The sequence below is a fragment of the Notothenia coriiceps genome, unplaced genomic scaffold (assembly GCF_000735185.1).
Source record: "Notothenia coriiceps isolate Sejong01 unplaced genomic scaffold, NC01 NC01_scaffold00024117, whole genome shotgun sequence".
NCBI classification, from domain to species: Eukaryota; Metazoa; Chordata; class Actinopteri; order Perciformes; family Nototheniidae; genus Notothenia; species Notothenia coriiceps.
In genome coordinates this window covers 165778-192293 of record NW_011356818.1, presented here as the reverse complement: position 1 = coordinate 192293, position 26516 = coordinate 165778, and the positions used below count along the sequence as shown (strand labels likewise).

At 38.7% G+C, this 26516-nt stretch overlaps 1 long non-coding RNA gene across 1 annotated transcript; it reads left to right on the top strand.

The window, feature by feature from the left end:
- The first annotated feature begins 3460 nt into the window (after positions 1 to 3460).
- LOC104954885 (uncharacterized) lies at positions 3461 to 8004 on the top strand. Its single transcript, XR_799396.1, has 3 exons — positions 3461 to 3527; positions 5414 to 5420; positions 7985 to 8004. It is a non-coding gene; the product is annotated as an uncharacterized lncRNA (long non-coding RNA).
- The last annotated feature ends 18512 nt before the right edge of the window (positions 8005 to 26516 follow it).

Here is a 26516-nt window from a genome sequence, read left to right as displayed (position 1 = left end):
TTTTATTTCAACCTTGTAAGAGCTGCAATACTTTCTCACTCCCTATGTGGTCGACCTCCACAGGCCTGGAAAGGCCTTCTGTCACGAAGAGGAAGTGTGGTAATGAGATTGTGGCATGACGTTAGCAGGGAAAAAAATAGCCTTGGCTGCTTTAAATGCTAACCCCACCAAACAAGCATTTATTATCTGTGACTCAGAGCAGGTGATAATATAATGCTTCTGATACATTAGTGTAATATATGCGTACTGATGGGTCCTAAATTGAAGTAAGAGCTGAATAAATGAGCAGACGGGCATAATGACGGTCTGCACAGGGCACCAGGGGTCGCTTAATGGTTTGATGGCTAGGAAAATTATGTGATTCTAATCCCGTAAAAAAACTTGGTAGATTTTTTCCTGACTTGATAAATCGTATTTTCCCCTACTGTCGTCAAAAAAGAACAAATGGGAAAATATCTTTTAGAAAAAGAGATGTTACCCCTTTAGTTCCAACAACTTAGAAACAATGATATTAGAAAACTTGCAAGCTGTATTGATTTACGTCTTATCTTGACATGAAATGAAAGAGACAACAAGATAATTAATTGGATGTCAAGTTCATTGTAAAGGGTCAAATGCCAAAAGGGTAAAAAAACACTAGTTTAGAACGACTTTGGTTCTATTTTGGTTAGCTATATACATGAAAGCTTCAGACGTTCACCAATGGGGTAACAAATCAGGAAAGTATTGTTAGTTTGTGTTAACCACAGATCTTATTTCAGAAATCTAATCAAAAACGAATTCAAAAACCATTGACTTCAAGATGGGGGAACCCGGAAGTGCTAAAATGCTAGCTTGTTTCACGGCTCAGGGATTATTTACTACACCAATGAATAAGAGGTAGGAACATAGTCATATTCAGCACCACAGTCTAAAGGACAGCTCCCCTTCTCGCAGCAGCAAACTTAACAAAACTTAACTTTGTAATGGGTCGAGTGTTTAGACCCGAGCTAGTCCTAGATCCTTTCTTCTGCCGACCATCAGCCAGGGTGTCAGATGTTTTATTCAACACAGCTGCGTGTATATTTAGATCCTGGCTGCCTCCTCAGAAAGAAGGGAGATTTGTTGTGTGTGTGTTGCGGGTCTCCAGAATAGGGTCACGATTGCTCCATGTTTCCAAAACTGCCGGACCACCACAGGCTAAAATCAAACAACCAGAACACCTGTTTCCAGACAGAGTTCCTCGTTCAGTCGCTGCTCAGATGAAAGGAGCGGAAAGTTTACGACTGAGGGGGAATTGAAATGACATCAAAGCCTTAGCGTTGTTTAAATGGCGGAACAGAGTGATTTTCAATTGATTAACTTTTCGGGGTCTGTGTGTGATGTGAAGTTTTTTCCAAAGTCAGACAGCTTGGTTTGTCATGAATCAAAACTGCATTTGAAGCGCTTTTTGCGATTTTTTTATAGCTGAAAAAGAATGTGTAATACCTGTAATGTTAAAAAAAACAAGGGGTATTTTGGAAAATGTATGATTGATGACAAAATATTACATAATTACTGTGAAGTATTCTTTTTTTTTTATGTGATTCAAAGTCTCGGTGCCTAGAAATCCTGGTTCTATCAGTGTTTACTTTAATTACACTTTAATTAACGAATAAATTATAATCATGTAGGCTGAAAAATGTATCCCTCTGTCTAGAATACTGCGTTTGTTGTTCTGGTGTTGTTTGTAATATAGTTGAGTTCAGCCAAAAGACAAATCAATAATCAGAACTTCCAAAATGTTGCATAATTTTCATCTTTGGACCAAGTCTCATGTATTCCAATATTAGTAACGCTCAAGTCATTTCATTAATACACAAAACGCCATCTGTATACTTAATAACTTCCCTTAAAGTGGACCTATCATGCTATATTTGAAATATATATTGTAGGGCCATACCTATACAAAACATGTCTGTGAAGTTTTTTTCAAAATACCAAACAGATCACCCATTGTAGCCATGCCTCATACTGCTCATACCCCTCTTTTGAAGCCCTGTTAGAGAAACGCAGATTTTGGGTCCTTAACTTAGAAAAAAAGAAAGAAGAGGAGACGGAGCTAATGCCTGATCAGAATTCTACCGGAGATAAAGTTACATTCGGTTGTGATAAAACGCCATCCTGTTTAAACCACGGCAAGGATTATTTCTGAAATAGTATGGAGCTCAAATGCTTTTTCTCTTGCAGGTTTATCACAAGTTGAGTTCCTTTTTTATTTCCTGCTTTTTAAACACATGTGCTCTCTAGGAAAGGTTAGCTTTGAGTGTTAGCGAGGCTTGCTAATGTAAACAAAGAANTGTGTTTGTGTGTGTGTGTGTGTGTGTGTGTGTGTGTGTGTGTGTGTGTGTGTGTGTGTGTGTGTGTGTGTGTGTGTGGCCTTTGTCAGCAGGAATCAGGCTCTGTCAGGCGGGACATGACTGGAGGTGCCTTGGGATGCCGAGCGCAATGTGGCTCAGTGGGTCTATGTGTGTGTGTTTGTGTGTATGTGTGTGTGTGTTTATCTAAAAGGGTCACAGTGCAGTAATGGGATGCTCAACCAGCTTGGTGTTCTTGTATTAGCGTGCAGTGTGGCTGTTATATGTAAAATGCTAATGGTTATTCCGAGAGTTATTCTAATTTCAGGTCTTTCCACTTACAAAAAAGTGTAATGACTGTAGCTACTTTTAGTGCTTAAACCCATACAACTTGTCAAAAGGTAATCCATATTTAGAAAGATCAATGTGAAAGTATATATATTACAGCGGTTTTATGTTATTCTTTTGTGTTTATGGATACTTAAAGTCAAGTGTGGGCTAAGCTAACCACAGCTTGACTTCAACTCAATAGAGACTGAATGACATATATAAGAGCGGTATCAATCATCTTATCAGGGATGGGCAACTTGGATGGTGGTGGGGGCCACATCATGTATGTACTGGCCACCAGGGGGCCGCAGATTCATTTGGAACTCACACAAATTCCATGTATTGTATGTAATTGTTAACAAATTAAATCTGACATCGACATTTGGGAACATCCTCTAATAAGCTCACTAAACAAATATCAGTTCACAGAAATGTTATTTAATTTTTACAAGTGGCATGTTTGTATTGAACAGGTTATTTAACAGTGGAATAAAACTATGTTATACTATTGGAAAGCACGGAAAATGTGTGTGCATTAAGATTAACCATTAAGATGACATAAACATGAAGTCATGAACACTAACCCAGACATTAGTTGTCTAACTTTAAACTAAGACACTTAATAAGGGGTATGTCAACACAGACACCTGTCAACCTCTGCTGTTCCTCAGCGCCGCTCCCCATCCCTCCCGCTGAAATTATGAATGAAAAGCGTATAGTAATCATAGATAACATGGCAGGGTCCGTGACAGTTTGTTTTCATCTGATTTCAAATAAACAAAGTCTTGGCTTTTAGAATATTAAACTTGTTTTGCCCAGGCATGACAACAGCCGATGTTTCTTGAGTGTTTCCCGGGAAACAAACACAATACACACAAACGCGTCACAGATTATTTTGCGGTATTTGGCTGCCGGACGAAATCATGTACGCAGCTCACGAAGTAACTAGGAGTCTAGTGGACGGTATCAGTACTACAAGTTAAAACCAAAAAATTAACCTTTTTATTTTATTTTATTAATTACGTTGTTTATAAATTAATCTGAGGGCCGCAAAAAGAGGAGGTGGGGGCCGCATTTGCCCATCCCTGGTGTAGACAATCCAGTGTGTGCTACAGGCTTCAATTATTGACATTTAAACCCAGCTGAGGTTGCCGATGTGTGTTGTACTAAAGACGTTATTTCCTTCAGCTAAAAATTACCTGGCTGTATTTATAAGGGGACCTCTCATGCAAAATGCACTTTTTGATGTCTTTTATAGATAAATATGTGTCCCCGGTGCGTCGGCGAACTCACGCAGCGTCAGAAAATAAAACCCTCTCTCTTTTCCTCCATACCCAAATCTTTTAAAAACAGGTGTACAACGAGCGGATACAGATTCCATCCAAACTGACGTCAATTTGTCGGCGGACCCAGAAGAAAGTTGCTATCTGAAACAATGCCTGACGTGTTTGACTTCTTTGTTTACATTAGCAAGCCTCGCTAACACTCAAAGCTAACCTTTCCTAGAGAGCACATGTGTTTAAAAAGCCTGAGACTGCCAAGGCACACNTTGACTAGAGAAAGTGATCGTTTTTGAGACACTATATTGAAAAATATATTTAAATGATGTGATACCCTAAACGTGGGTATCTGTGCCGAACAGTATCCTTGTTCGGCACAGATACCCACGTTTAGGGTATCACATCATTTAAATATATTTTTCAATATAGTGTCTCAAAAACGATCACTTTCTCTAGTCAAATCATATCGCAATTAGTAGTTTTTTCCCAAAAGAACAACAGCTGCAGCCCCTGAACTCTACCACTGCAGACAAAGCACACCATCTTATCTAAAGTCTCCACTAAAGATGGTGAAAGTCACCTTAAATCCACCCTGCCTCTGATAATTGTCCCTTTTTAATGTTAATTGGTGGGCTTCACTCAACCTCCAAGTATAGTCTGAACGCTTCAGGAACGCACTCTCTGATCCCCAGTAATTAGCTTCAGGTGTGTGTGTGTGTGTGTGTGCGTGTGTGTGTGTGTGTGTGTGTGTGTGTGTGTGTGTGTGTGTGTGTGAGAGAGAGAGTGTGTGTGTGTGTGTGTGTGTGTGTGTGTGTGTGTGTGTGTGTGTGTGTGTGTGTGTGTGTGTGTGTGTGTGTGTGTGTGTGTGTGTGTGTGTGTGTGTGTGTGTGTGTGTGTATCTGCGGCCCCCTGGTGGCCAGTACATATATTATGTGAGCCCCACCACTATCCAAGTTGCCCATCCCTGGTCTACACAAAGTAAATTTATACTGACGGACCTGTTTCTAGGATAAAGCTTTCCTCTTTAGAGTCTACCTGAGTTAAAGCTATATAGTCAAAATAAACTGCAGACCCCTTCTCATCCATAGAGGACCAGCCTCAAAGCCCAATGCTGAATTCTTAAGCCAAAGAAATGTCAACATTTCCATATTGTCACACACAGAGAGAGACAGGCACTGGCTGAATTTCACGGTCATGTGTTTGAAGTGCACCCCCCTTGAGAGAAAGGATGGCCTTCACGCTATCTTTCATTTCCTTTTTATTCTTTGTGACGTTGTGAGCAAAGTGAAGAGAAGCCAGTGAAACTGTTGAATCTTATAATACCAAACTAATATCGAGGCAAGCAAATGCACATAATGATTTAGTGGGTACCATCATTTGCTTCTTGAATACATGGTTGCTAAGGTACTACTCAATAAATGAATGTGACCTGTTCTATCAGCAAAACAATTAATTGTACATTTCAATGAAACAACACCCTACTGTGAGAAAATTAATAACATTTACCAAACAGTGCATTAAAGAGACAAAAGAGAAGTCCACTTAGTGAAATCAGTCTTTGTTCCATTCCATTATTTGTTATGGATTATTTCCATATCAGGCCCCGAAAGACAAAAGATCAACAGTGTTTTGCTGCACTCATGATGAGTTTGTTTGAGAGGATTTGAAAATTGAGCAAAGACAGCCCAGCATGAAATGTCATCGCATCAGGCAAGAACTCTGCAGTGGCCAAAACATAAAATGCCCGCTCTTCTTTTAATTCACCATAAAATGATTTTCCTCCCCCCTTTGTAGAGTCTCCACTGAGGTTAGCAGCCACGGTTCCGCAAATATTCATTAGGCGTAAATACAAAATCAGAGCCATTCTCTGGCACAGGTCACCTTATGCCCTATCAATTTGAATGCAAGGCATATCCGTAATTCATTCTGCTGCAGTAATGGGATTGCACCACTGTTGTAGTGGCAACCTTCAATAACTGCAACTTCAATAATGGACTGAACCCCTTTCGTCCTCAGCATGCCTCGCACCAACATCAATGGTAATGACTTTCCTTCATCAAAGTGTAAAAATACTATATCCAGGCCGTGCATTTCTCTCCTCACATTCATTAAGTCTGCCTTTAACCAACCTGCACATCTTCTTTGTACTCCTGCCTCGCATATTTCTGATTATAAGAAAGCATGTGCAGTGTGGGATGCATTCAAATGGAGTTCAGACTATACAAGGTCCTATTTTCAGTCAGCTTCTGTTGCACAATTCAGTCTACTCTACCTCTTTTTAGTAATCGGTATATTTTTCAAGTGTAAAATGTCCCAGTAGATATCTTAGACGATACTCTTAAAATAAGAACTCAATAATAATAATAAACTTTAAGCACCTTTTGCTTAATACATAACGTTTATTAAAGTGCTTTCACATAAAAACAGAAACCTTCAAACTCTTAAAGAAACGAACCAGCAGCTAAACAGACCTTTAAAACAAAGATGGTAAAAAACACACAAATTGATAACATAAACAAAATGTCTTAATTCCCCGTTAAAATCGCTCTGTTGTTTTAAAAAGGCGGAGGTTCAATCAGTATCTGAATATTGCTATTGACCTTCAAAATCAAGTTCAAACTAATTGTAATAAATAATGTCATTGTGCAGAATCAATAAAGATAAAGATAGTAAACAAAAACAAGCAGAATACTTATCATCTTTTTAGAAAATCCTCAATAAATGTTGATATTTGATGGCCAACAACCTTACAGAGATGAATGTAATGTGTTGGCTTGTCAGGTCCATTATGCCTCAGTTGTCAGAGGTATTGAGGTCCTGCCAAATGTGCAAAGGGAAGAAATGGAAGACAGAGTGTCCATGAGCAGGTGATGATGAATTACGCGGTGGAGGGTTTGATTAGCTTTTTATCTGCTCACGGGACTCTTGGGGATGTTCTGAGATTGATGAGCTGCGGAGAGCTAACATGCCGTTGTTTATTTGGACGCTACATACTTGGCTACAGTGCAGTGCGCCTCAGAGAGAGGACCAGCAAAGGCACACTCACATATCTTGGTGATTTTTTGTAATTTTAGGTACGCTATACAACCATACGATGTGAACATATAAGCAGCAGTTTTGTGAATCAAATCTCTGTGTTTGAAAACCAAATGTTTCCTTCACTAATCCCAGGATGCTCACCTGGAAAGGGAGTGTCTTAGTGATGTACATGTATGTTGTAATAATCCAAAAATCAATGCGTAAGAACATTATTGATCTTCCGCATTTAGTCCCATGATGTTCAGGTGTTATCTCTGCTGCAATATAGGGAAGCACTTAAACCAGGCCATTGATTTTCTTCAAGGTTCAAGGTCACCTTGACAAACACAGTCTTCATGAAAAAGAATGCAGGGATATGATGCAAGATGATGATTGAAAGCAGGTTAAAGATATACTGTAGGGAATTAAATGCCTTTGAACACCTAAAGCTTATTTACAGTGAGCCAGAAACAATGTCAAGATAATCACATTTGAATAACAAGCTTTGAAGGTAAATATTGGCAAAAAAGTCCCTTTGGAATAAAGAAACTGTTGAATGATAATAGTTAATCGTACAAACATTAATTTTAGACACAGTGAATCTTAAAGAAAAAAACATGAATGACTTGGCATGAGTTCATACGAAGCCTGTAATGAGCACTCTGCCTTTTGAATACATGCTTAATTGTGTCATTAACATAATTGACAAACTTGGCACTAACATACATATTTACTCAAGGATGTTCTGGTTGAATGAATCTATGAAAAATGAGGAAATGTACGTATGTTAGAATTTTTTGAATGTAGAGTGAATATTTAGCATCATTTTATCGATCTTTAAATTGACCCAATGCTCTCCGAAGCCCAATTGGTAGCACTATATAGACCCTCCAGAAAAACGCGGGCTAAATTCCTTGATTATGCGGGCTAAAATCCTTGATTATGCGATTAAACATGCAGGGTTTTATGTGATTTTATGCGTTGAAATTGCGGGAAGTTAGGAAATATGCGGAAAGTTGCGAANCCCCCACCCCCACACACCACACACACACACACACTTCTCCGCCTCATTCTGTTTTCATTTACTCGTTCGTTATCTGACCAGCTTCAATCTTGTAGGCTACTCACTTCGTTTCTTGTAGCCCTCGAAAGGGTTTTGGAGGTTGATCCCTCGGTGAACGGGAGTTGAATGGCTTTCTTGTCCGCAGCAGCAGAAAGCATTTTCGAATGTTTGAATGAATCAAAGTGGGTTGTCACCGGCGATTTTCTCTTATGCTCCAACACACAGTTGCACGGGGTGCAGAATAGTTTCCCCCCACTTTTTGCCCGGTCTTTAGTAGAAATGTTCGTTGGTAAATGAGCTCTATACAGTGTTGTTTACATTCTGTGATGCGCGAGCTGATGACGTCATGTCAAGACGAGTTAACTTTTTTTTCTTCTCAATTTTGTGTGGAAAAATGCGGGGATTATGCGGCCTTTTGATAAATATGCGGCTTTTTAAAAATCTGCGCCATTTAGCTGATTATGCGGTAAATTCTGCGATCGCAGAATCGCGTTTTTCTGGAGGGTCTAACTATAATAAAATCTTTCAGGTTTCACCACTTGAGCTTTTAAACAAATATATTTAAGCAATAGCTCACGAGAGGGTTGTCGACCCTCCGCTTCGCGTCGGGCCGAACCACGCCCCTTAACTGTGATATAATGAGCATATATCACGGCCTGAAAAAAAACGGTTACCAAGTGTGGCAATATGAAAGAAAAATACACACTAATTTAAATAGTTTTTATTAGTAAATAATGATGTTCAAAATAAAATAGTCCCTCCGTTGCCTTCTGCACAAAACATAGTGCGAGGTCGTTGCTATGCAACAACACTAACAGCTAGCGAACATATTAGACAGAGAGCATTAATCCATTATTTGGCTATTTATTTACATTAATGTGTATGTTGCCGTTTATTGTGCACCCACTGAAAAACTGTCCAGTATCAGTAGCATGGCTTACGTGGTTGTGGTTACTTGTATAGGTTGCTGTTGTTCTTGGCTGTTGCTTGGCGTGGCGAGAATATTGCTCCACTTTCTCCGGTCCCCGAGATTGGGCTTCCAGTAGCTCTGGAGAGAGCTTTCGCACCTGTGGCCACTAACGGTCATAATTGCTCTGCTTTGTTTCAAGACACGTATCAGAAAGCTTTTGAATGGTGCTACTTTTCCAGTTGGTCTACCTGCTCTTCACGTAGCTATGCCGTCGTTTAGGTGCATTTTTTTTCTGGAGATAGGCACTGCTCAATCCATTCCTCCATAGTAAGGCCACCCCGAAGGTCGAAGTTAGGTAAAGGATGTGCAGCGAGGCGGTCATTATGGGTAAAAGAACACCCGACAGGCAGATCAAAAATAGTCCGTTGTTACTGTTTGAACTACGTAGCAACGGTAGGAACTGCTTCAATAGCGTTTTTGCGGACCTTTTTGATTACAGATTTGAAAACATTGTTGCTTGCTTTAAAAGTNAAAGCCTGAAATAAAACATGTTATAGAATCAAAATAGCACAAAATCTCAAAATTGACCAGTGCTTGAAAAACGATGTTTTTGCCTGCCGTGTCTCGCCTTAAGTTAGCTATTAGTTTAATTACAGTATGCTCTTTAAAATACAACACCTACAATTAAGGCTGAAACTAATGCTTTTGACGCAAACAAGCCTTTTTGGTTTGAGATGTAAAGAGAAATTATGAAATATTACCATATGACGAATACAAATAAAACAGAAAACATTTTTAAAGACTATAAAGATGGTATATGAACTAAACCTTGTCAGGTTTGATTCTGCAAGATGCATTCTAATCTTTCTTAATCCACAGTAAACTTGTTTTAAAATGTATTTACAGTGATCAGAGGTTTATAATCTCTCCTCATATGTGTCTGTGATCAGCCTTTGTGTGTAGTATCAATCCATATCCACTTTTCCAGCATATGAACCCTTTCTGGGTAAATCTATGAGGAGATGTGAGGTCTGCACATTGACTTATCTAACTAATAAATGCAGATTAGCCCGAGAGTTTCAAACACTCTGGATGCACTGATTTCCATTTTGGAAATACTAGGCTTTATTAGGCATGGTTATTTAGCTCTGGCTTCTGTTGGGAGCTCGCCTGCTTGTTGCTCAATACAGAGTATTAGGCCTAAGTGAAGGAAATGGATGTTGTCACACTGCACGCACACACACAGGGTGGAGGGTGCTTCTGCCATATTGCTACATTTCAAAACCAGCATTTATTCTCCTTTGTGATTGTATCTCTTTAGAATTACACAATTAGGGCAGTGAATGCACAAATATTGGGTCATATCCTTCAGCAGAAACATGTAAACACATTACACCTCCCTTTCTGCTCCCCCTTTCTAATAAGTATGTACTCAAAATACACCGCCAAGACACAAAACTATTACTCTTACTCGCGACAAATGTATTTGGAAAAAGTATTTTGTGTGCAAGATACATATCATACATTTAGTTGAGTTTTTGGATAAAACAGCCCTAGGTTCAATACAAATATATTTATAAAACGGACAAGTCAAATCAAGCAATCCGATTGGTTCTTAGCCGTGATATAATGAGCGTATATCACGGGTAAAATTGTAGTTACTTTTCATAACAAGTCAGTATCCCTCCGCGTCTGAGAAAAGCAACCACCGTTACATTACGTCCGTTACGAAACTAACTAACTAACAAAGCTTAAGATGGAAACATGTAAGGGATAATGTGTAGCAAGGACTTATTGACCATTGTTAAAGGACGCTCACATCTGCAGAAAGAAGTCCAGTCGATTTAACTGTATACAGAGAAGTAACGGTGCAGAAACCCTGCTTTTTACGCAACAGTCCAGACATAGAAATCAAACGGCAAAACATATTCAGTTGCGAGTTACTTTGACATTAGGGCAGGGATAACTATACTTTCCAAGATTTGACATAATGAATTGTGCTACTTTTAAAGCAAGCAACAATGTTTTCAAATCTGTAATCAAAAAGGTCCGCAANTGAACTTTGGATAAAGCCAGGTTAAAAATTCTTGTTTCATTTTGTAGTCAATAAAAAGAGATATCCAAAATCCCTTTTGTAAAAGCCTTAGATACTAATATGACTACAAAATGAAACAAGAATTTTTAACCTGGCTTTATCCAAAGTTCAGATTTCGATTCCTGAAATGTGTTAAAATATGCACATATTTGATGAGATAATGGCTAATTTGCATATTTAAACATGCTATTTCAGAAAACTTGTAATACAAAAGACAATTGCCTTATTGTAAGTAATTAACTGGAGAAATTTCTAGCTGATACCTTTAAGTTAAAAAAATTACCCTATTCACCTGGGGTGTCTCGCCTTAACAATAATATTCAATTTTCTTCACTTGAGACAGTTCTACCTTATCATTTGAGTACAACTGGTCATTTGTTCTGCATTTGCACTCCTTGTCATGTCCTTTTTAGATTCATTGGCTTGTGAAGTTCTTTCTTAACATTTTTGATATACTTTATTTTGTACTTTTCTCGTACTTGTTTCCTTTCTTGTGCTGCTTCAACAGCTGCACTTTCCTTCTGGCTTATCTTAATATGAAAACAGCACACATTCATCACAAAATAAAACGGAGACATTTAAGCTGTGCAAGTGTTTACTACAGCTACGTTGGCAGCAGCAGCAGCAGAAGCAGCAGGATCTTCCCCAGAGTATGTGGCCTATGGGTGTGATTAAGCAAAGCTCAACACTGGCATGTATTCAAGCAGTGCATTTTGACTCCGTCTAACTGTTGGTTCATGTTCAAATTGGTCATGTTTATCATGCCCTTATTGTGGTTTTCAGTCACGCTGAAAATGACTCTGGCTTCTTTATCATAGATGAATTTCAGCCCTGTTGGAGTTTAGTTCCTGCTGAACTGATAGATGGTCAAACAGAGAAAAAGCCTGAATTGCATGAAAGATTGGATTTCTTTGTCTATTTGATCTGGAGCTCACTTGGCTACTTGAAGTACATATTGGCCAGTACAGACTTAAATGCTTGATCTCACTTGAGAAAAGCTACGTTTCAGATATAAAATTGAACTTCTTTAAGAAGACTCTTTCAAAGATGGCTTATTTGGTGCATGCAGACTAGTGTCACAGTCCTTGATTTATTTGCAGATGTGGTTTTAGTTGAGTGTCAATAAGTTTTATTGTTTTTAACTAATCCTGCACTTTCTCATCTCAGCTGTTACAGTTTAATGTTACAACAGTGCTTTTTGGTTTCTTTAACATTTCAGTTTTTAAAACAACTCCTTTTCATTATGTTGAAAGCTTCCCAGAAATGTTCTATCAGTACCAAGCTGATTTGTCTGAACTTGTGCCCAACTCTTTTCAGAACATCCGTGATAAGAAAGCTAAGTAGTCCCTGAACTCAACCTTTTAGCGAGGTGATGAAAATGTGCTTCTCCTACTTTTCAAGTCTGTTTTGTGAATCTTCTACCATCCTTAATGAGCACCAAATGGAGCCATGTTTCTTTTAGTATAACCCACTTTCAATTTCCTGTGGTATTTTTTGTGACACCACTCCACAGAAGATGTAGTTTTAGGTTGAAAAAGAAGGTTAGCGTGTAACACGAGCCCAGCCTCAAAGTGCTTAGTGGTGGGATTTGATGTTGAGCACAACCCATTTTCAAATCTAACCAGCAAAAAGCTGCTGCTATGGTTTCTTTCATTGGACTATAACCGGACCCCTTGACACATAATAAAATGACATAATACAATATTCATCAGGCAGCATGCTTTTGACAAACTCGTCGATAACCACACTATTAATAATTGAAAAGTGCAGAGGCTTCAATGCAAACATAATGGCAGGGCTCCATGCATTGTGTAGCAACGTGTCAAATTAAGGTGTTTTCACTGCCTTTAGGAAATAAAAAAAAATCATTAATGGGGTTTAAATTATGCATACAAGCCTGTTTTTTTGCGATTCTTGTTACACATACAGTATACCCCATAACATTAAAAATAGAAATAAAGTGAATAATGTATGCAGTAAACAGAAATTATTATAATGACCCGAGAACAATACTATCAAACACATAAATATACAAAATTAGTGAGAGTATTTAAACAATTTTCTTTTGGATGTTAAACTGTCAATAGTTTTTAAAAGTTACAAAGCTGTTATCAAGAAGCTTTAGACTTTCAAGTCATTTCTTTAACTAGAAAAGGTCGCACCTAGAGCCTTTCCAAAACATTTAAGAATTTCCCCCATATTTTATTTATCAGGCATCAGGTCTTCCTTCAATAGTAACACTTTTTTTTCGCTCCCAAAAGACAGATATTGTATCTTAAGCTTGAAGAAAAAGCAATTTTATAACATTTTAGTTTTAATACACAGTATATATTTTTTTGGCCATAGATCTTTGAGGAAGAAAGAAAGGTATCAGTGGAAGGAGGCTGGGCAATACATCCACATTGAAACAGTGGTCAAACCCTTCACTGGTCTCCTGTAATTCTTATGACTGCTGGCCAGGCCTGTCAGCATTTATAACCCTTCCAGTCCGTTGTGACGTCCGCTCTCCTTCTGGGAGAACGTGGGGGGGGGGGTGATATCAGAGATCTGAGGTGCTTCCAGTTCACCACAGGCAAGAGTTTTCTCCACCCAGCCCGTTGTTCTCCTTTTGGCTCCAAAAGCATCAGTAAAAGGTCAAAGCATCCTCTGCTGCCTGCCGCGTTATTTGCTCTTTCTGCTTGCCAAGATCCCCGTTTGACCTCCAGTCAGATTCCCTTCTTCTCAACTAAACTCCTGCACTTTTCATTTAAACTACAATATGCGCTGTTCGCTATTTAAAAAAAAAAATTCCTAGGAGGATTTTTATGCCTCTGAGCCATTGACAATCGCTGTGAAGTGGTTCTTCAAATCTGATACAAATGTAAATTTTTCCTCAAGGAGAAACTGATTGTGGTCAAGGTCAATATGACCTCAGGTTGGTCCTATTCCAGGGAATGCAATATTTCAAGAAAGCCTTTTATTCAATGTCTCCATTCAACTCTATGGTGTACTGTATTTCCAAAGCATATAATCAATATGTTTATTGAAAAAAAGTCATATTAGTCTTAAAGCAATTAGGGCCAACTAGGTCAAACAGATTCAGCCTTTTTACTTCCCTGTACTGTATGTATATTGCATTTACTAAATCATAGCAGACTATTATGAGAAGGATTTTGAAGCAGAGATTATGCAAACAATATTTCAACTAAACAATATAATTACTTATCCCAAAATGTGGTAATTTCAATGTCTTGAAACTATTTACTGTGCTGATATTTCTCATGATACCAAAGCTGTGATAAAGTTGCATCCATCCTTATTTGACCGATGCTATACTTTATACATTTGTTCCTGTTAGTAAGCTGTTCCCTCTATCCAGGGTCATCTTTATCATTTGAACATGGATCATTTTCATTCTGATATCAATATTCTGAATCCTAAACTAGGATGATATTACCCAGCACCCTGGATATTCAATCCTAGCGTTCATTGCTAAATAATGTATTGAATGATGACCGAGATACTGTAGCCCCACCTGCTGTACAGGAACATACAATGTCCACCCATGTTTAAGACACACACAGGAGAGCAGGGGAACACATCGTGGCTTTTTATTTTTGAGGCTGCATGTTTCTGCTCCTCTTCTCTGTAATTATGCATGCAACTGGCACATGGCAAGTTATTTCTACTGTGGAGTGTGTTGCCCAACTGCCACGGATCTTCTGATTGGTGCCTTTTTCTGGGTCAGACGGTGGATCACACACACACACACACACACACAGACAGACAGACAGACAGACAGACAGACAGACAGACAGACAGACAGACAGACAGACAGACAGACAGACAGACAGACAGACACATATTCTCTGTCTCTCTCTCAGACACAGCCAAAAGCTTCCAGTGAGGAAGGTGATGTGCATTATATGCCTGGATGCTCCTCTTCCTCCCCAATCTAAATATAAACATGACTCAGAGCCAGCGATGGCACTTGCACTGATTCGAGATGGCGGCATACCTTCAGTTGTTCTTCACTAACTCTGACAGTTCCCATCTTCACGGATACTTTTTACATCTTGCTTTGATGTATGGTTGCTTCTGCAGAGACACACCCAAGCTTTACAGTATGTTCCTGCCTGTCAATGATAATTGCTGTTGCTTGGGAATAATCTATAGGTAATAAACAGGGCGCTGTCAGCTGTTGTGTGCTGCTTCGCTACACCCTGTGGTGGTGATCAGGTGGGTGCTCATCTGGTGTCTGCAGAGGCAGGAGGAGACTTGGCTCTAACCCAGCGACTCTCTCTTTCTCACTCTTTCCTTCTCTCTGGTTGGTCTTGAACCTGTTGGGTCTGACAGGAAATGGTGTAAAAGAGAAATATATAGATGAGATTTTTGCTGTAACTGAGACTAAAGAAAATGGCCATTGAAGGCTTTAGAATGTCGCAATGATGACGTGACAGAGAGTTTGCATCGCAAGGGCTCCCTATACAAATAGCAATTTGATTTTCCATTGGATTTGGGAATATTCTGGAAAATAAAATCTTTGGCCCATTCTGTTCATCAGGATTATCCCCCATATAAATACAACTTTCCTGATTTATTCAAGCATACTTTTGATCTCAACAAGTAAAAATCTAGCATATGGTAAACTACAAATCGGGGTCACATGACTTCACGTCACAACCGCTAAGCTACAGGCAGCTAATATTCGGCGCGATGACATTAAGTATTCTCATTTAGGTCTTTATGAAACCTAGAATCTTTGGACTAACACAAGTGGGATATTTACTGCCGTCTTATATGTCGTAGATCAAACGTGAAAATCTCTTCAGCTTGTGTTAACATGTTCCAAAAACCTTTGACTTAGAAACCAGGGATCTTTTGTATTAGTGTTAGGACTCATTGCAGCACTCCATCCATTAAGATGGACCAAAACATACTTCTTACACCTTCTCTTTACCCAATTGATAAAGCTGTTCCCTAGTACTCTCAGTAAGTTCTTATTAGAATACTTTATCCCAGTAGAGTGTTGTTACTGGCCCCCTAAGAGCCACTCAGTTTCAGTCTGACCTGTTGCTCTGACTGCTTTGGCACCATATCGATCATCTCAACACCAACAATGCCTCATTGGTCATCGTTTCAACCTTGGACGTTTTTGTTTTTGTTTTTTTCAGCACTTTTATCACCTCCATCCATCACACTTCATGCAACACATCCCTTCTCCCGGCCTCACAAAGTAGAAAGATATAAAGAGAACAGGTTTTGATGAGTTGTATTTCATCTGTACTCTGGCTCAGGTCAGACTTGCGCTGTTAATAACTTTGTCAGAATTTCCCACAATACGAAAGAAAACAGACTTTTCCGTTAAAGCTCATGGTCACAATGTATTCGCCTACAGCCTCAGTGGGTGAGGTCTGGTTGTTCACAATCCAGGCGGACTGGGCTCTGAAAGCAAGCCGCCTGAAGGAACGAAACCTTTAAAGTGCTCTCTGTCACTTTACATGTCCAGCTAACATTGCAGGCTGCAGAGCCAGGGACACACGGGAACATTATTTTCTACTTAAAGGAGAAAGCCTTCAGGCTAAGATAAAGTTCATAGGGTTGACCACCAGCGTGACACCCTGTTCAAGCTTTGTTAAATACAAATGAATTGCAGCATGTTTAATTAGAACATGATCACATCAAATACTTCTGGATTACATTTCTCATGTTTATTTGCCTTGTCCTTCTCAACTGTTTACTCTGCTTTGTCTTGCCTCGTTGGAAGAAAGGATATTAGGAGATGATTTAATCTCTGAATGACTTTTGGATTTGGAAAGATAAACATCAAGGGTGACCATATGTCCTCCATTCTTGGATGTTACACATGATACATGATGAAGGTCTTTCTTTTAAAGGCAGATTTTGTGCTTGGTGAGACTTGCCCTTCTGATTTCTTTGCATCCAATCGATGCGTCTCCGGTCAAACTGTTGACATCCACCGTGTCTCAATCCATTCGATGAGCAGAGACTGTAAAGCAGGAGAGCTTTAAAAGGCGAATTCTGAAATAGAAATGTACCAGAACAGTGTGTTCAAATAAGAGACGATGAATCAGGTATATCTACGTGTACAGTGATCACACCTTCGTCTGAGTGTGTTACTTAGAAATGGTGATGTCTCTGTGTGTGTCTGCATGTCGCCACATGAATAATTGAGGACTATCTGGTATACACCAAGCTGACGTGCATTAATGATGTATTCTGCACTGCGTGGTTTGTAGTGTCCTCAAAGATTTCAAGAACAAACCGTTGAATATGATTTTCTTTTGGGAACATAACACAGCCCCCAGCCCCTTCCTCCCTCCACCTTCTCACTGGTGTAGCGGTGCAATCTTCACATGCAAATATCCTGGGAGGTGGGTGGGCAGTTGGTGTGGCCAACTTGGGAACACAAATTACATTTGCATGTGATTTGAGTGGAACACACTGCTCAGTGAGAGTTGCTCTGCTGGAACGAGTCAGCAGAGAGGCTGATTGCACTCCTCTGCTCCTCTCTTCAAAATACTTATTGTTTGTCCTTACTCTTACTGTCATTGTCTCATGGTTTGGACTTATTCGGTCACACGTCAAAGTCCAGTTCATAAGGTTTACTTAAGGGGAAACTAATGCAGTCTCCTCCAACTACCTTAAGGACTATTGTGGAACTTTAAACTGTTTTAACGAATGATGATTTGACTTGAAGGTCATTTGTCGTTTTTGATGCCGTTGACTTTAACTGTAATAAGAAGGGTTTCTGATATTTCTGCAGTCATTATAGCAGGGTGCACTGTAGCCAACAAAACTGGCAACCAATCACTGATGGTTTTTCAATTTTGTGTTTTTATTTGTTACATTACTGGCTCTTAAAGCCTCAAATCTATTGTAATATAATATTTATACATACAATACATTGCAAACATATACTCCTGGTTTCAATGCCGTAGTGGAGACACTTTTCTTGTGAAGAACACTGAGTTTAAATCTAGAAAAAGCTGATATTGTCTACTGTTTTTTCAAATGAAATGTAAATCACAAAATATGAGATGTAGATAAAAGCCGTTATCTGAATATTAACATACTCCCTATTTTAAGACATGTGGATTGTGCATGTCATCACAAGTTAATAACTGACATTTTACCAAGGCGGTGTAAATTGAATCTCATTTAATGCTTAATTGTTATTTCAAACAATTTCTGTCACATACGTGTACACACATGCCAGCACTCTCCAGCACAGACTGGTCCACACAACACAACAGGCCACCTTATGTAACACACCTCTCTGCTGGAAAAGGAGCTGCCAATCACAGCCTCCCTGCGCCCGCTCCCTCAGAGCTCATCACTTTTTTTAAATGTATTTATTTAAATAAAATTGTCTTTATGCATGTGCAGTAAGCATAATCAGAAGAGTCATTTCACTTTCCAAGTAGTGGCTGGCTACGTTTTTTTATTAGGCACTAATTAGTAATCAATATGATTTTCCAAGTGAAGGGTTTGTTATTGCTCCGGTAATTGCTTCTTAGGATATTCTGAGTTGTACATGGAATGAGACTAGGTCTGAAGTTGTGGGCTGACAACGATGGAAGCCTTTGCTTATGCATTGGTAATGAATGAAGTGCGGCACTGGGAAATTACAGTCCGCATTTTAGCATCCCATATGGACATTAAGTTCCAATTAAAAGGGGAAATGAAGTGACCTGAAATGAAAGCATTGACTGACATTGATTATATGCACTATATAATGCCATCGAAGAACCAATTTAACACTCACATTCTAAATTAGCGTCCTAATATAAGAGACATGATAATCAAAATGGTACAGGTTTGCATACAGATGCCAAATGAAAGATCTGTTGACATACAGTAGTGTTTATTATGGCCAATTGACAGACATCTGATTGGGTCCTATATATGTCAGTTACTTATCGAATTGACCTCTACTGTGAATGTAACAAATCAACAATGATTGTAACTGTACATTTGTTTAAAACAATCTAGACAATAAGTGCTTTTCAACATTGAATAGGTAGCTGATTCACACAAAGGCTACATTTGATTATGCTGTGTGCTCATTTCCTCATTTTACCATTAGCTGTAATATAAATTATTTTGTGAATTCCTGATTCACTTTTATTGAATTTCCAATTTTCCATTTGCAGGACTGTGAGGTGATGAAAATGCCTGAAAATCAATAGGTCGAATTAGCATATCATTTTCCTGCACAAAGCAGCTCATATTCAGAAACCTTCTCCTAAATGTTGCCCTTTTTAAAGGAAGCTCTGTTTTCTTTTCTTTTTTGCTGCTTCAATCATCAAAGGATCACCTAAATCTTATTTACTATGTCCCAGAAATAATTCAAAGGTAATCACATATGAATAACAAGACTCAAGCACTCGAATAAAATATTCAAGGCTTCTCTGCAATTTTGAGTTCATTAGAATACATTTTCTTTTAAACATTCTTTCAGGAACTTGGCCAAAACCTCTTGCTATTTTGTGGCAGAAAGAAATGATGTTCCCTTGGTAACAATACATCAAACAAATCCTGATTCAGTTATATGTAATGATGCTGAGAGATCCCGGGAAAAAAATCAATAGATCAAATTAGTCAGTTTTCTTCAAAAAGCAGCTCAGTGTTCACTAACTTTCTCTTTCGCTGTTTAGAGAAAGCGAAAAATATATATTTTTTCCCATTAAAAATAAACAAAAATCTGCTTAAATAATGACAGAGGTTTCTCTAATGCAACCTGCTGAGTCTCTCTGCCTCTTCTGCAGCCCTCTGCTCTGTTAATGTAGGATAATGGGCGTGAGCAGGGGAGGTAGTGCCTTTCTGCCAGAACAAAAACAACTGATTAGGCCGAGCAAGCTGCGTCACCAACAGGATGACGGTCGGTCACTAATCACACTGACTGGTCTTTTCGTCTTGCGTCAAACTCCAGAGGATCAGATTTCACCTCTGAATGTACTATTACCTTTTCAATCTCAATCATATCCGTGGGTTGAAGGCTCCCAGAATCTGGCCTTTTCATACATCAATACACATTCATACAGACTATGCCAACTTTGATTGCTGCCCATTTTCATTGTTTGTTTTTACTGCTTTTTATTCATTCTACTGTGTTGTGTACTGTTTTTATTTTTGTTTCATGCTAAATGCTTGTAGCACTTCGGGATATGAAGTGCGTTATACATTAAACCCATTATTATTATTATTATTATTATTATTATTATTATTATTATTAACCTATAACAGCGACTACCCCCTGCTTCTTTATTTCAAAGCTCTATTCTTTTCAAAATAAGTAAATCCTGGGGTGAAGCTTTCAGAGACCATGGTCATTTTTGTTCAGTTTGACATCCTGGACGTGGTGCTTTGACTTCTCAATGAAACATAAAGGTCATGACATTTTTTTAATAGCTTGACTCAGAAAACTGAATATGTTTGCACCCTGCTGGCTTCAGCGCTATCATAGACTGGAGGTGGAACAGGCCAATCACTGGCACTGGACTCAAACCCATATGTACTGTCCACACTTGAGAATGTAATGACGTCAAGGTGACTGATTGCCTGTTTCACATTCTCATTGTCCCTGCTGTGAAAACACCTTTCACATATAATTATTATTAGAACATCAATCTTTTGTGAAATATGTATGTTTTATCTTAGGCATTACACTATATAATGCACTTAGGCTCTTTGTTTGGGGGATACATTTTTCTTATGATCAGAAATGTTGTTAACATTTGTTTTATTTTCAGGTAAAAATCTATGAAAAAAACACAATTTGTATTAACCATATGATCACATTTCTCCCTATTCTATTCTGCAATATTAAGGATAGTTTTTCCTTGAAGGTCCAGGTTTATTATACTCTTTTCACCAATATATTATAGGTCTCATATATATATACAAAACATGTCTCTAAATACCAACAGACCGTGCATTGTACTGTAGCATGCCATACTGTATATACCCCTCTGTTTCAGCCCTGTTCCCAAAGTGCTGATTCTGTGTCTGTTGCTTTAAATGCTAATGGGCAGAAATACATGAAAAAGTGGCTTTTGCATAATAGGTGACCTTTAATACTAAGAAAATGTTCAGTGCCCATTGTTTTTACTGTATTGTCCTCAGTGGGACTAATTCAATGTGTCTGTCCTTTGCTGCCAGCTGCCCCAGTCAAACTGTGCTCTCATCAAATAAACCTGATTAAAACAGACTAACCTACGTGAGTGCTGGATGATGCAGTGTGTGCGTGAGTGCGTCTTTGTGTGTGTGTGACCTAATGTCCTGACGTACAAGAGGACCTTCAGTTAACCATTTAAATACTGACAGAGGAGCCACAAATGAGCATGTAGGGCACTCAGGGTCACAGACAGCCCCCTCATTGACATTCCCTTTGTGTTTTTTAGTTGGAAACATGTTGTTTTTTTGTGTCGAGTGGGAAAAGTCTGTTGCATTATGCACTCAACTGGCACATGGCAAGTTGGAGCTTGGACATTATTATGCCTACAACTTATTATTCTGAAAGCCTAATTTACTCTAATGTCAAATTGTATTATTATTTATATAAATTGCAACAAGACAGTAGATTTCATACATTACTTATAGTAGAGTCTTGCTATAAAGGTACAGGCCAGAAAAACAATTATTACAGTGACCAATAACTCTTTAAACGCATGACTCTTCAATAAAATCCCTTCTGCATGACTGACCCTGATAGTGTAGAACACTTAGCTTACTAATAACTTGTGTCACACAAAGACCATTCTGCTCATCTGAATAATGGTCATGTCAAGTGGCTGTAAGGTAATGACTGAAAACCTGCACTTGGCAGCTTCTAAAAAAAAAATCAAATTGTCTCATTTATGTAGTGTGCATGCACTTTAAGGGAAAGGGAGAGGAGAAATAAATGTTTTCCCGGACACAAGGACGTATCTTGTGTGGAAACCCCATTTCATGGGAGCTCATTAGACAAGCCACCTGAAAGATTCCCAAAGAAAGAATTGGCGAACAGGATGTGCGCAAAATTGGATTTTCTCTCCTCCCTTAAGTACAAAATACCCGGCACTCAATCGGAAACTAATGAACTGGATCTGGATGTGCTCTATGTGGTGGAGATCAAATAAATGCAGCCACAGTAACAAGGGCAAACTTTGCTCTAAAGGATTATTGGTTATTTTCTACCGTCCAGTCTAGAAATGAAAAGAATAACTAAGCGTCATTGGGGAGTGTATTTAAATGAAGTCTAGTGTGTGTGTGCATGCGTTTCAGGCGATGGTGGGCGATTCATGCTTATCATAAGGTTACAGTTGCTCATTTCAAACACTAAAAACTGGATTTTCTATAAACTTCAGTTGAACAACTTTATATTTTCTTCTTATGTTCCTTTTTGTTTTTAAAGCTTTCACATCTGAGGCAACAACAAAAGAAATATGCATTTCTTTCAGTAATGAAATGGCTGTGATGGAGTCAAACACTAAGAGTCCTTATCGCAATGCAAAAACACAGCAAAGCAGTATGTGAGCAACTTCATTGAATGGTTTTAGAACCTTCTGACTCTAGCTGTTTCTCTATAGATAATGTTGTATTATTTTAAGATATTTTCAGCAGACAGAATGGAGTTTTATAGCATAACATGTTAGGGCCGTCGGAAAACTTCTGCTGTAAAAAGAACATAATGGGACTTTTCACTTCCTTGACCAACCAACAATGGATCAGAATACAATGCAGCCATAATAAATAGTCAGGTTTTGGTGTGAGGCACTGTAGCTCTATGTTCCGCACCCTCAAGTTAACCCTGAAGAAAACAAATTCAAGCCAGTGTGAAAATCTCACTCGCAAGTTGGAGTAAAGTAGATGTTCTCCTCTAAGTTCGTATGAACTGTAATGATGACCACAAAGTGCTTTTTCATACTGTCCATGAAAGACAATTCCTGTAATGTTCTGAGCATCAAAAGGTTAATCAAATAAATACGTACAACAGTAATTATATGTATGGCAGCACATTATAACCCAAGGCTGTCATTGTAAGTACTCCTAAAGCTTACAGCTGATTTAACATCTGCCTGTACTTTGTATATTTAGGTTCACCCGAGCAGTACGTCAAGTGTTAGTGCTCGTTCCCAAAATGTCCAAACAGAGATCTCATTTCCTCTGAGCAGAGGTTAAACTTTGGGCTCATACATCCCATCTCTGACTCAATCAGTGGAGCACAGGCAACACTAATGAGTGTTGCCTAGCGACCGTTAAAACAGGGCCGGTAAAGTCAGAGTTGGCAAAAAGACTCCTGCTCAGCAAGATCTGTTTCTTTTCTTCTCAACTTGCTATTCATGTGCCATCTGCTATCAGTTGACATCACATTGACATCAGGGAGGTTGTCTTTAGAGCTTCGCGATTCAGAAAACATAACTAATTGGAATTATTATGACTGATATTGCGATTACGATATAGGAGTAATGGATAATTTGGCGTCAATATTCCTGGAAACATTTATTAAAAGGATCGTGAAGGATCTGTACCAAACATATTTGGTTTGATAAGTCTTTAGAAAACGTTTTTTCGAAAGAGGTGTCTGCAGTTTCAACACATATTTAGCCTAATTTAGTCCATTTTGCGTTTAAAAATGTCTATTATTGTGCAGCCATACATGAAGTTGTCTTGTTCTGCCTTGGCTTAATTGCGTTGTTCACCTTCTGTTTAAAGCATTATCATGGAGGCTCTAGATAAATGTGAAGCCGGTCATTTATAAATAAACTATAGATAAACGATAGCATTTCATCCTTTGTCTCTTTTCTCATCCTGGATAATATCCTGCTAATAACAATATATTTTCTGTCCATGCAATCACACCAGTTGATTATGACCTGAGGGCCGGATGGTATATGTTTATAAATGAATGTTACAATGTGGCACTTCGGAGAATTGTTATCACTGAAATTGTAGTCTCATTACCACACATTCAAATATGGAGGAAACCCTCTCATCACGGAAAGATGATTTCCGCAGAGATCTGTCGAGGCGAATGAGCAAAATACGACTCAAATTAGCCTCAATGGCAGATGCTCCACATTGGCTTTGCACCTGTGGAAGCCAAATAATGCGATCTGATTGCATGATTATCCCGAGTGCAGACTCTGAGTGCTGTCATTCAGTTTGATTGTGTTACATGAGAGGATTGAGTCCTGATCAAACCTGAGCAGGGAGGAGGGAGAGTTCAAAGAGAATCTCATCCACTTTCTAGATTGGCTCCTATTGTGTGAATGTATAACATACGTTATCAGCAACCAAGGTTTCCACACTATCTCGCAGTCCTAAAGGTACTACAGTAGTGTCACTTCAACATTGTCTTTCCTTGCATCATGGATCCCCGTTTAATCCTAAGAGCATTGCCTTAAACAGCTTAAAGGCGGGGTAGGTAAGTTTGAGAAACCGGCTCGAGATACACTTTTTGTTTTATTCCATGGAATGCTCTTAACATCCCGATAGCAATGAATATCTTAAGTGCTTTGACAAAAAATCAAAAAAAAAAATCTCATCTGTAAAAAGCACGACCAATCATTTTAGCCGGCCCGACTAAAATAACTGGATGGCCTACCTGCCTGTCAGCCTTCCATCTGTGCACAAACTTATCTCGTGCCCTCATTGGTCATGTGCGCGTTTGTGTGTGTTGGAGGAGGGGTTCTGTAAGGAAGTGGCAGATTTTTTCCGGCTGTGTATTTTCAAATTCTAGCGCACTCGAGCTGGTTTCTCCAAAATGACCAACCCCACCTTTAAGATGCTCTATTTAAAATTCAACTTTGTTTGATTGATGTTTGGCTCAAAGTGGGTCATCCTGAGCGGGGAGGTGACCTGTGAGCCCGGCACATGGTCATGGTTGTCTCTTCCAATCAACCATGTGAGGCTTCAAGTTATGCAATGTCTGCTTACCTTTTAACTCTCACACTAAGAGGGAGTCGTGTGTCTCAGATGCAACAATGGATGCTAGGGTTTCTTTGACCTTTATTTAGCTTTTCTGCCGTAAATGTCATGCATCCGTTATCTAAAAGACAAAAGAACAAAAGAAACACAGATACACTGGAGATTGACGTTAAAGATGATATTGTTTGAGAGACAGAATGCAAGACTAAAGAGGGAGAAAATGTTTCAGGTTCAATATTTATTTATTGTGACATATTTATATTTACATATTTGCGTGACATATTTGACATATTTAGTCCTAATAAGTTAACAATGTACAATAACCTAGTCACATAGATGCAAGATCAACCCTCCCTCCTCCTTTCCTCTGGCCAAAGCCCACCAACCAACCCCACCTGGTCTGACCACTCATTTCTTCACAATATTCAAAGAAAGATAAGTAAAAACGAAAGGGATAGTGAGGAAACATTATTTTAAATAAAAAATGTAGTTACAGGGAAGGATAACTGATAACATTTTGAAATACAACAGGCTTTGTGTCTCGATTTAATCTCGAAAGCAGGATACAATTGATAAATGAAACAGTTACAAAAACACTGATAAGATATAAGACAGAAATATCTGCAAACATGAAAGCTGTTTGAATCTTAACTTGAATATATAAGTAGAGCTACATCTCCTTTTTATAGTCTCAAGGTTTACCCTTCAGGTCATACATGATCTATTCATTGGGTTGTCATTCGTCCATCTTGCAAATGTAGGTGTGTCTTTACTTTGCAGCCGTAAAGCAATGATGAAATCAATCACCAAAACAGGAAAGCCATTGGTTGGAGTTACTTTGTAAATAAGGAAGGTAAATGTTTTCTCCTTCAAGGGCAAAGCACAGGAGAGGCAGGGCTTGCCAAGGCTGTGTCATCATCATGCAGGGAGACCATCTGAATGTTATTATGCTGTCTGATTTGAGTGCCAGCTTCAAGGTCATCCTACTCCACACAGACATCATTGAAGTTTTTGTAGCACTCAATCAAACTCAAACAACATTTCATTTATAGAGGAAAAGCATTTCTCTTTATTTACTCAACCCTTAATAGGTTTGACCTCATTTACTTAATACTAAGTGCTCACATTTGCTCCATTCATCTGGGATGCAGCAGTGTTTATGATGATGGCTCTAAGGTTCTCGCTATTCTCTGTCTCCATGAGTGGAACATATCTACAGTTTAAAGAGTCTTTCTGAGTTTTGCTAATTAAATGTCCCTTTCTGACCGATCTAAGAGCCTTTACAGGAAGATGATCAGAATAAAAATGGGGTCAAATTCATTTTGAGGGTGTCTATCGACTGTGTTCCACCTACATTGTGCTCAAAAGTCCTTTAGTGGTTTGAGAATAAAACATATGTTTGTCATAGAAACAAATCTGCATAATCAGAGTGACAAAACCGTTTCATCAGCTTCTATTACCCCTCTAAACAATCACACCAAAGCCATGGATCCACACACTGAACACGCCTGTTTCACAGATTCCTGTCACATATTCATTTTACATTCACATGCATCCAGCTTTGATTGTTACTCTTGCACGTTAGGCTTAG